Genomic DNA, 11,747 nt, shown 5'->3' on the forward strand with positions numbered 1-11,747 from the left:
TCAGCAATTATCAGCAATCAGCAAGTCAGCAATTGTGTAAGAAAAGGCAGGAGGACTGTGACGATGAGTAAAAGACGCAGTTTCACATTTAACATAGGGTTAGACGCCATTACCCAATGTTCACTCCGTTCCTGTGCACGATTAATATCTGCTTGAAAGGCGAATTGGCCAGAAGATAGAACGTTAGATCACACAATCATCGGCGAACATACGAAAGATACAGAGCGAAGTCGGTAGTATAAACTAGGAAAAGAGTAGGACCAAGAACAAAATCTTGTGGTGTCATCTACCAGATACCTACAACCTGTGCCGCTTGCTACATCGGCCAGACTGGGCGATGCCTTAATGATAGGCTAAGAGAGCATAATAGCCACCTAAGCAAAGCGCAGGCCAATGACTTTCTTGCACAGCATTGCAAAAGATGCCTCGGCCGGCCTCTCTTTAAAGATACAGCGAGTCTAGCAGAAAGCCTTCACGAGATGACCAGGCTCATCGTTGAAGTATATCACATCGCCACCTTCAGCGGCTCTAGTTTCAGCAAACCATCCATCTCATTATCACGAAACGAGGCGAAATTTATGTGCTTGGCATGATTCGTTCAAAAAGATTTCCTATCCTGCAGCGAGAGACGCTATCAGGTTGCTCGGAGCACGTGTTCTAATGCACACGGGGAAAGGTGTATATGTATGCTGTGATACCGCAATAAATAATCGTTGAAAGTTATCGCCAAACGTGTGTGTCGCCTGCGTTCTTCTCTCGTCCTGTTTCTGACTCGCTACCCTCTTTGCCTCCATCATGATATACCAACAAGCGCAACGTGCAACTTCAGTCAACTTGTGGGACATCTGACGCTACCGGGAGAGAAATGTTTGATCACCTATAACGATACACCAGAAGCGTTTCGTTACAAATTCTCTAGCGAGGGTCTCGAATCCTGCATCATTAATGCCTTCGGGTAGCATGTGTGGGTTTACTGACCAGATACCTTCACCCAAAAAGATCACGTACTCGTGACGCCTGGGGCAGGAAGGATGTTCCACAGCCGCTGCCATGGTTTGTGAGTGGTGGCGCTGGCTAACACTCGCAAGGGTAGCTCTAGTAGCAACACATAAATACCCCGGAAAGTGGATAGGAAAACGGTGCCGCGGTAGCTCAATCGCTTAGAGCATCGCACGCGTAATGCGAAGACGTGGGATCATTCCCCACCTGCGGCAAGTTGTTTTTTCATCCACTTTCATTGCGATTAACTTATCAGTTGTTTCATTCAATTAGTAAGCAGAAATAACTTCCCCTATGTTTCGCTTCGTGTCTTTGCTGGCCTTCTCATGATATGATTAATATAAACATCGAGCCCCTCGGTTAACCCCCTTTCTTCTCGTTCTTATCTAATTCAGCGCAATAAGGTGTAGACATCAGACCTTGGTGATGATTTCGCTTAGTCCAGAAAAACGGCATCCGTTTGAAGGTATCGATCAAGTTTGGAATGTATATGGCGCGCGTAAATCGCCAGTTGCGTTTCGCAGGACGCACCCTTGCGAAAGTCATGCTCGGATGCATGAAAAAAATATATTTGACTCTAAGTAGACACTTTAAGAGTGAATGGCATATCCCATGATTTTGAAGCGCTCTCTTGTTAGGGATGTGGGGCGGTAATGTAAGTATTTGGCTCTTTCGGTCACCTTACTTTAAGGCAGGCATGGACAGATGTTTCGATCAAAGCAGTCCCTGTGTAGCCCAGTGGCCGTGGCGTCGGGCTATACGGTGCTGGCGGTCGCGGGATGGAATCCCGGCCGCATTTCGGTGCAGGCGATGTGGGGAGACGTTCGGTTACCCAGGCTTAGGTGGGCGTTAAAAACGCCAGGCGGTCAAAATTAATCCGGAGCACCCCACTACGGCGTGCCCCATAATGAGATCGTGGTTTTGGCACACTTAGAACCAGAGAACTTAATCTTTAATTATTAGATATATTTCGGTAGTTTTAACACCGTGGTCGGTAGAAGGCCGAGGTTTGTGTTTGTGTTAAACAGTGACGATTTCGCAGTAAATGTGACCCATGATCTAATCCGCGGTCACCACAGAGGAAAGAGTTGTTCATGAGCTCACTCGACACAGCGCCCTACCTCATCGAGGAGGGAAGTGCAACCGACGGTGGTCTGTGATATATATATATATATATATATATATATATATATATATATATATATATATATATATTACAACTGCTGCTGTATGCTGTTGATATAAATCACAGGATCGATCACAGGATCGGCGGCCGGTATAGTTCAAAGAATAGAAGCACGTAGGAAAAATAACACGATTTTGCTGATGGATACCATGCTAATTCAATTATATATATATATATATATATATATATATATATATATATATATATATATATATATATATATATATATATATACGTGGCTTCAGCCACAGGACGAAGCATTCCAAGGGAATGCGAGGTTTAGCATTGTGCTCAAACTCCTCAGTATGCACGGGGGTGGCGTGTTGCCAGCGAGACAGCACACTAGGCAACTTGTGCTGCGCAGCGCAAATATCGCCCTGGCAGCCACGAGGCGTCGCACACAACGCCCCTGAATCCTCAGTGGTGCGGGAGATGAGACAGAAGGAAAACCGTGAACGCTCGTAGCTGGAAGTGTGCCATCCGTTTCACTTGGGCCCCTCAGTGTGCACATCGGTGTGTTGGTGTGGCTGCTCAGCTGGCGCGTTGATGCTTGTGCGCACAGCGCCCATGCCAAACGCTGCCGTGCTGCGTCAGGGTGCGACCACTTGGCTTCGTCGTTTTCGCAGCCAAAGAAGGCAACTGCGCGCCTGTCGTGCCTCTGCAGTCCTTCGAGCCTGCCGCGCGCGGGCCGCATGTGTGCTGCCGGCACCGTGAAAGCACCGCGGCGAAGACGGCTGAGCCTCTAGTGCCCATGCACTTGCAGTCGCAATAGTAAACCGTGGCCGAAAATACGGGTTAATGACCAGCAGGGAGATTACCTTCTGGAGTAATTCAGGCTCCGCCCGAAAGCAACCGTGCATATGTTCTTTCGTCTGTGGCGCCCTCTGCACACTTTGAACCCACTTAACCCCCTAAGCAATGTCAATAAGCGCTGTAGCTGGTTGCGCAGCCGTTTCATTTTCGTAAAAAAAAATAGTTTGTAGTCGTTTTGGTCGATTAAGTACCTGCAACGCGCGACATTTCATCTAAATTGAACAGCACAAATTACTGTTTCACGTAGCCTCGAAGGTTACGTGAGGCTGATATCGTGACAACAACCCTGCACTGGTGGAAGTATGCAGTCCCGCTCAGCGGTGGGCAAAGCCCTTGACTGAAAGCCGAGTAAATAAAGGCTGTCTGCTCGTCAGAACTTCTTGCCCTATTTAATTCCCACGCAGCTACACAGTAAACACTCGAATACATTTAAGGGTGTAAACAGTTTGTTGCCAGACGAGCACATTTGTGAGACCAACCCCCATAATGACAAAATTTGGCAAAATTATAGGAGCTAAATGAAAAAAAGAATAGACTTCGCATACAAGGAGTCGTTTCCCCACTTTATAATTCCCGCAACGTATACTGAATCAAAGGACAAATAATTGACCCTCAAATAGGTCGCGCAGCAAATGCCGAACCCACGAACTTCAGGCGGAAGCCGGACACTCTATATCCGCTACGACGTAAAGTACTGACGTTGGAGCTCTTCAGATGTCGGTAATTGTCCTGTAGCTTGCGTGATGTTTCCTTACAGCTCCCGCACTGTCTCAGTCTAGAAGGCATAAGTGGCCAGAATTGTAATATACTAGATTCTCGGTGAGCGATGGCACTTGGATGACTCCTCAATACCAGACTTATCATCGCGATGGATAATTCGTTGTGTTGTTCGTTCCGTTGAGTCAGTCGGTACATGATTTTAAGAACTAAAGAAGAGCGAGAGACATCCAGTTTTTAGGCATGAAATGCTTTTAGCTCCTATTGTCGGCGACATCAAGAGACATTGAGCACAAATCCTGAGACGTTATCCGGGCACCCATGACGAGAATGGAACGAGAACATCGGGCACCGTTGCTAGAGCAAAATGAGATCATCCGGGGAACCAGTCAAATCTTAAGAAAGTGCGCCCTTTGGTCCCCCAACCCTTACTGTAGGACCGCAAATATACGCTGGTTACAGCCCAAACAAGTTACAAAAAATATTGCTTCGAAGTTCTTCCTGTTTTCTTACAGCTCCTGCACTGCGTCACTCAAGCTATAACTTCTAGTACGCTGAAGCTTTATTTGTTATTTCCATTAGCGACGTTGAAAAGGCAGATACAGGGCACTCTGCAGTCGAATGTCATCTTTTCGCGGCAGGGTTTCTTGTTCTCTTGGAACCCGAGTGGTCTATGGACGCGCCGCAGATGGCCGTTTGGCCGAGACGAGACTTGCTAGGCGGTTCTGTCTGTGACACTGTTGCGTCCATTTGGACCAGTGCACAGTATGGCATCGTGTAGTGTGGTCCGGTGTCATGTGCCGTTGCGAACGTGTACAGCACCCATTTTGAGATTGTGGCTAGTATCATCTGCAAGCAATCTGCTTTGCCGGCAGCCATTTCATGCTTGCATCTGCTGTCGATTACGGGAGAGCCAGCATTTTTTGTGCTGTTTGCGTTCTTTACAGAAAATGTAAAAAAAAACGCATCGAGGAAGCCTGTGCGGCTTACGAAGAAAAAGAAACTGTCGTGCAATCTGATAAGTGCACTAACATGCAAAGCATTCGTTAATATGATTGTTATCTAACATACAAATAGGTATTGATAAAAAAAAACTGTTTCTACCCCCGAGCTGCTACACTTCATAAAAATCTTGGATAAGTCGACGAAAATACATCAGTACTTCAGGCAAGGCAGCAAGTGCATTCGTTGCGCTTGAAACCTGGTCTTAGCACCTTCACAGTTGCAAGGAGAGGTTCCAGCGGCAGCGCTTATGAGTTCAAGAACACGCCTCTTATAAGGTGCACTGAAACAGCCTGAAATTTGTATCCTTGAAGGGTCCAATGACATGCACAGATAAAAAACACCCATTAAACGCTCTTATTTGTGTTTCCGGTTTCACCACTCCATTACATTATCTGTTTACTGTGCCTCAGCGCTACCAATCCTCTACAATCTTCACAACCACATTAATCGACCAATCATACCTTCGCGTTCATCAACCAAATTCATCTGGTCAGGGCCGAGTGGTTTAAGCGTGTCTCGCGTCCTCATCGTTTCCGTCGGCAGGTTTCACCGCACGAAGGCCTCCTCTTCCGCGGTTGCAACAAAGTAGCGCCACCCAACAACGTATTTCTTTTCCTCGCTCGCCGAGAAACCGAGCAGCGGCGGTGCTGCGGAGCCGTGGCTTCGGGAGTGCGTATGGGCGCGTCCGATGCGGGCGTTTACCCGTGATAAATCTCATTTCCCGCCGGCGGTTACCGCAGGCCGTAAACACGCGCCGAGGCGGAAGTATTCCGGCTGCCGCCACCGGGCTTGCATGCTGCGATCGAACGCACCTCGCGGCCCGGTGGCGCCCTTTTATCGTGCTCCGCCAGGTGGCCGCACCGTCGCGCACAGCTCGGCCCGTCGGCGCAAGCGGAAAGGTGCGAACGCCAGGGCGGGACCTCGTCGTAGCGAGGAAGCGCCCGAATGCTTCCGCCACGCTCGGAAACGCTCGCTCTGGGGACCACAGTGTTTAGAATACACATCGGTGTCTCTGTGGCGCACGTTCCCAACACTACTGAAGAGCAAGCGCACTTTCTTCAGAGGCTGCCCTTTTCGGTGATTCAACGCGGGCAAGTTGGTCTCAGCGCAAATATCGAACATGAAGTTCTGCTATAGCTTTGAGAAAGCCGCCAGGGTATCATCGAACCTCGCACATCACGATTCACAGTATTTTCCCATGATGATGATGTAACCAGTGCAAGAGGGAACACATAACACAAGAAAGGCGACAAGAACAAGCGTTGACTTCCAACTGACGTTCATTACAAAAAAGCCATGAACGTATAACCTTGCGCACTCGATCACAACCAGATATAACTGCGCAAGTTAACATGCGCACCACAAATCAACAAGGGCGTGCCAAGGCCTAAGGTGGTCCCAGCGTAACCCGCGCGTTGTGAGGAGCGTTACGTGGGACAGACGAGCAGGTGCTTAAATGTGAGGTTGCAGGAGCATAATCAGAAAGTGCAAGAGGAGAGAGAATGTTTCCTCGGAATACATTGCTCTCAGTGCAAATGTCATCCACTCTTTCAAAAAACGGAAATACTAGCAATAAATGCGCATGATAACACAAGACTTATCATTGAGGCGGCGGCTATTGCATGAGGCAACTGCCTTACTAAACCGTCCATGGCGTTGACTGATAACGAATTTACTTACTTGGGGTCTGTACGCGGGGGGCCGCATTAGGCCTTGGCGCGCTCTTTTTGAATTCTGGTGCTCAAGTTAACTTGCACAATTATATCTGGTTGCGATCAACTGCGGGAGGTTATATATTCATGAGTTTTTGTAACAAACAACAGTTGGAAGTCAGCGCTTGTCGCCTTTCTTGTGTTCTGCGCCTCCCCTTCAGCTGGTGTCATCATCATAGTATACCAACTAGCCCTGTCTCACACCTTGCTTCAGTTTTTCCAAAGAAAAGGTCTCGCGCGGCGAAATTTATACGAAGCGCCGAATTATTCCCAGTATATATAGCGCTTCTTGGTGGCCGCCGCAATCGTCATTCACACTAATATGACTTCGTAACCTGGCACATCACGCAACTTGCTGTTCTGCATAATCGTGAATATGAAAGGCGCCACGGGTTGTAGAATACCCAAAGCCAAGATCGGTATTCGCTTTCTTTTTTTCAACTTGTCCCCATCCCGTTTCGCATGGGAAAATTTAGCGAGTGTAAACGCGCATCCGGTAAAATATGCCGATCAATGAGAGATTTACGCCCTTGTACCAGTGTGTTGTGAAATTAACCGAGTTACCTGTTTAATTCCTTCACCTGGAGCGCAACATTAAAACGTGAGTGCGAAAAAAAGTGGGGAAAGCAGAAGACTAGATAACACTTGCTTGCATTTCATGATTCACCAGTATGAGAAAACGGATTATTTATCATGTGTTTGCAGTATGTTTAGCTGTGGGCTATCTTACTAAGCCAAATTAAACGCAATTGCGTATAACAGGCATTCCAGGTGTTTCTGTTCTTTACTCCTTCTTCTTCTTTTCGTTTTTCTTGTGTCTCACGCATCGATTGTAACACAGCTTTTATTTCTTATAACTTGGGTGATGGGCAATGGCAGCTCTAAGGTGAAGCATATGCGCACTTTTGTGAATCACTACGAAGACAGTGGAAATACTTTCTTGGCTCGTGGTGGTTGTGCATCAGGGTACAAATCTGCGATGTGTAAACAGGGGTGAACTGATGGGCTTTGCAACTACATTGTAGCGGCCACCACGCAGTAAGTTCACCGCACCGCGAGGGCTTAGCGCAAGCATTTAGTGCGCGAGCATTCGGTGCAAGCATCGTAGAGCTATGCGCGTCTCCCAGGTTGTCCCGAGTGAGTTGTGGAATTTTATTACTGAATTTACGCGCACAGCTAGGCTGCCTTTTGGTAAGCTACAATATCGTCTGTGTTACCTGCCATGACTGTTCTGCAGGTGGCCAGAATAGCATGAAAGTCTATGTATAGCTAAGCCAGATTGTTTTTTCTTTCTCTTGAATGAGGGGAATTACTGCCAATTGAATCCCGAGACAAGAACCAGAAAGTATAAATATATTACAAGATTTTAGCGGCGTAGGATGGAAGGAGCATACTATCAGGGAAGAGATCTTAATGTTCTGAACCGCGATTTCGCACTCGTTTTATTAGATAAGTGCATAAAAAATTTTCTCACTCGCCATTCACTGACCACTTCGCGTGCGGCCAGTGCTCAGCAGACAGGTGGATAGCCCAATCACTCACTAAGACCGGGAAATTTAATACAATAACTGTGCTCTCTAATGCGAGAGATTGCATAATGCGAAATATTCATAGCGCTTCTTATTTACGCCACCGATACTGCCAACTGAAACGTTTCATGACTTCAACTAACTCTTTTCCTATCCACTTAGTTTCGTCGTCCAGAAGATTCACACTTAGCGTATACACTGCGGCTGGAGTATGCCTTAAAAGAAGTCACAGTTTCGCCCCAAAGGCCAAGCATCGATCGCGATAGCAAATTAGTAGACACCTTTACGAAGTAATCATAGTAGGTTTATCGGCTGCATGTACTTGCAAACATTCCCTTACTAACTAAATTAACAAGCGTCGTGTCACGCGCCCACAAGAAAACGTGGACGCATCTCGCTCGATGGCCGTGCACGCTTGATCACTGCCAAAACGCTGGAGTGAGAAAGCGAGGCAGCAGCAGTGAACGAATTGACCTTCGTGCTGCCTCTCGCTTCAACTCGAACTAAACTGCGCGAACACAGCGCACACGACGCTATCGGTACTCGGCGCGCATTGTCCCCAGCTCAGATCGATTTCAATATAGGGCGCGCGCGGCGGCGCCATAAGAAGCCCAAGTAAAACTTTTGCTTGGGCTAGTTGGTTCATGCTTGAATTAGTAAAGGCAAGGCGCAGAAGACCAGGACTCAAGAAGAACACAAACGACAGGATCGGCGCCTGAGCAGCCGCCGCCAGCGCACAACGCCTCCCCCCGACCGCGGCGCCTGAGGCGCGATGGAAGACGGCGCGTTTCCTCGCCGCTTTCCTTCTTCGTGCGAGCGAGATATAGACACCATCGTCGGCGCACCCTTGCACGCTTTCATTCGCACACACAGTATACGGCGCGCGACGACGATTTTATCCCCGTTGGATTTCATACAGAACCTACACAGCGATGCCGACGGCAGAAATGCGCCTGGAGTGTCTATATAAGTGCTATCACAATAACAAGCATAGTGTCACACCCGCACAGGCAAACAAACACATCTCACTTGATGAGAGCGAACACTCGCTGTAAGAACTCTGGCGTGAGGAAGAGCGGCAGCAGCAGCGAGCGAATTGACCTTCGCCTTGCCTCTGGCTTCAGCGTGAATTAAGCGGCGAGAACACAGTGCAGACGAAGCTATCAGCCCTAGGTGCATCTGGACTCTGTGCTCATCGCAAATATATTTCCCATGGGGCCAGCACGGCCTCGCTCAGTCGCGCCATAGGCAGCCGCCGTCGAAGTAGCGCCTACCCAACCCCCCTCCCAGTGCGTTGCTAACGGGTAGAAGACGGCGCGCTTCCTTCCCGCCTAACTCCGTTGCGCGCGCAAGACAAAGTCACCAACCTCGGTTCAACCTCGTACGCTTTTACTCGCACCTACAGTGTGCGGCACGTTGCCACGGTGTTATTTCACTGGGATAATATACGGAATCTCACGGCGACGCCAATGGAGACCATGGCGACGATGGCGGAAATACGTCTGGAGTGTCCATATATTTGCTATCGAAACGAAACTTCAAACCATGCAGAAAAGAAGCGAGATGTAGTATACCACGGAGTGCGCGAAAGGTCAGTTCGGAGACCAAACCGTATATATTTAGGTGTATTTGGTTTCCGCGACATTATGCTGCAATATACAGTCGGACAGACCCTGCTTCATGTCCACAGCACTGCCTACGAAGCTGTGTACAGATTCAAGGTCCTTGACGGAAGATGCGTGCGTCGTGTTGTCTCATCTTAAGTGATCTTCACTGGGGATTCACATGAACGGGTGGACTGCTTGAAAATGACTGGAAAGGAACGAGCACTCGAAAAGGAAAAATGTGTATAAAGATAGATTTGTGCAGCGACACTAGTTACATTTTTCGCAATCCTCCATAAAAGACTCAAATCACAAAATTAGTTCACGCAATTCGTTGCTAAAAATTAGTTGAACGTTTTCGCAAGCCATGCTCCTTCATTTTGTACACAAATTTTGAAAGGGGCGCAGACCCTTACCAAGCCAAATCGATATTGGTTCTTGTCTGCGCCTCTTACATCGTGTATGTATGGGAAATTGATTTGATTTGATTTGATTTGATTTGATATTAAAACAACTTATTATCCTGTTTGTCAGAACCTCCTTGCGTTGAAAAATTCGAAGTCGCTCGCCGCCCGTTATCATTGAAAAGAAAGGTATACAATCAGTGCACTTTCATTGGAATTGCCGCTCATTAAATAGCATTAAATAGACGTAAGCAAGATCGCGCCTATGACTTTAGAGGGCCTATTTAAAGGGCCCCGCAATGTACTTTTTCACTTCATTCTCTTCTTCTTTTTTATCACCAACCATTGAATAAACGGTGCAAGTTTTCGCACTAGCCATCGTCTCGTCCCTGCCTGATCGCCATGATCGCCGTCTATCGGACGCCTGCAGCCCACCGACAACGCCACGCTACCCAATCGTAACGCCGGTCCAGCTGCGAGAAACAGGCGTAGCAACAACTGGTCGGCAGAGGTGAGGTACGCTACCGTGCAGAACGCAACAACTGGTCAGGCCATCTACGAATCAACAAAACTAATGAAAGGTTTTGTTATAATATTACTGGCCATCATCATCATCATCATCAGCCTGGTTACGCCCACTGCAGGACAAAGGCCTCTCCCATACTTCTACAACAACCCCGGTCATGTACTAACTGTGGCCAACATTACTGGCTGGGATGCTTCAAATGTGTGGAAAATTATGTAAGGTCCACCAGCAGCGGTCGCGTAGAGGTAGAGAATCCGCCTCACGTGCAACAGGACCGTGGTTCGAATCCCGGTGCTGCGCAGTTTTCCACCGGATTAAAAAGAAATCCGCGTGTTGATAAAATTACATAAACAGGCTTGAAGTGCGTGCTAATCGTGGTGGCCAGAACCGGTAACGCACTCCATCACCAAAGCAGGATTCGCCACCCTGGTGCAGTACTTGGCCACAACCTCCTATATGAGTACAACAATCAAACCCCGGCCCTCAGTCCCTAGCAGCAGCGAAGCAACTAACCACGGCGGCGGTCAGATCTGTGACGCAGCAGAGGGTGCTAATAATCAGTGGGTCCGGACAGGCTGCCATTGGAATCTGAACCTGGCAACGTTTAACGCAAGAACGTTGTCCAGTGAGGCGAGTCTAGCAGTGCTATTTGAGAAATTAGAGGGCAGTAAATGGGATGCAATAGGGCTCAGTGAAGCTAAGCGTACAAAAGAAGCATATAATGTGCTAAAAAGCGGGCACGTCCTGTGCTACCGGTGCTTAGCGGAGAGACGAGAACAAGGAGTCGGTTTCCTGATTAATAAGGATATAGCTGGTGCCATACATGCACTGTATAGCATTCACAAGAGGGTGGCAGGTCTTGTGAAACCTCATAAGAGGTACAAATTGAAGCTCGCAAAGGACTACGCCCCTACATTCAGTCATGATGACCAGGAAGTCGAAAGCTTCTATGAAGACGTGGAATCGGCGATGGGTAAAGTCAAAACAAAGTACGCTATACTGATCGGCGACTTCAGTGCCAGGGTAGGCAAAAAGCAGGCTGGAGACCAGTCAGTGGGGGAATATGGTATAGGCTCTAGGAATAGCAGGGGAGAGTTATTAGTAGAATTTGCAGAACAGACTAATATGCGCATAATGAAAACCTTCTTCCGCAAGCGGGATAGCCGAAAGTAGACGTGGAGGAGCCCGAACGGCGAGACTAGAAATGAAATTGGCCGTATACTCTGCGTTAACCCTGGCATCATACAAGATG

The 11,747-nt window shown here is 48.0% G+C and overlaps 1 non-coding gene across 1 annotated transcript; it reads left to right on the plus strand.

Moving 5' to 3' along the window:
• Positions 1–1,141: 1,141 nt before the first annotated feature.
• Positions 1,142–1,214, plus strand: TRNAT-CGU (transfer RNA threonine (anticodon CGU)). The gene has a single exon. It is a non-coding gene; the product is annotated as a tRNA-Thr (tRNA).
• Positions 1,215–11,747: the final 10,533 nt, after the last annotated feature.

This window comes from Dermacentor variabilis, chromosome 5 (genome assembly GCF_050947875.1).
Source record: "Dermacentor variabilis isolate Ectoservices chromosome 5, ASM5094787v1, whole genome shotgun sequence".
Taxonomy (NCBI): Eukaryota; Metazoa; Arthropoda; class Arachnida; order Ixodida; family Ixodidae; genus Dermacentor; species Dermacentor variabilis.